This window comes from Apaloderma vittatum, unplaced genomic scaffold, assembly GCF_000703405.1.
Source record: "Apaloderma vittatum isolate BGI_N311 unplaced genomic scaffold, ASM70340v1 scaffold26140, whole genome shotgun sequence".
Lineage (NCBI taxonomy): Eukaryota > Metazoa > Chordata > Aves > Trogoniformes > Trogonidae > Apaloderma > Apaloderma vittatum.
Genome location: NW_009693263.1, coordinates 22,492 through 22,898, shown reverse-complemented (window position 1 = coordinate 22,898; position 407 = coordinate 22,492).

Below are 407 nucleotides of genomic sequence, written 5' to 3'. Positions count from 1 at the left end.
TAACGGAGATACAGAATTAATCTGCTTTTCTTGGGCAGTCTCTCTGTCCCCCTACTCTTAATTAGAGAAGGAACTAGAAAAAGTTATCTGGAACCCTGACATTTGAGGAGGGTAAAAAAGTCTCAAAGTCATACAGCGAGTACAGTGTTTATTTAAGACATGCAAACATGCAAGTGGAAATACATGCAACAAAAGCCACTTGACAGGCTGACTGCTGTTAACATTCTACATACAGTGCCTTCAAAGTAAAACTGCTTCCCTATTGATCTTCCCATATTCAAAGTTATCCGTGTTTAATTAAAGCAGTAAAAAAAACAATAGGGATTTCATTTCCCTTAGAAGAAAACGTCCAGTCTAGTAAAGAATTCTGAGTTGTAATGTCTTTCTCCACTGAGGCAAATTCAGCA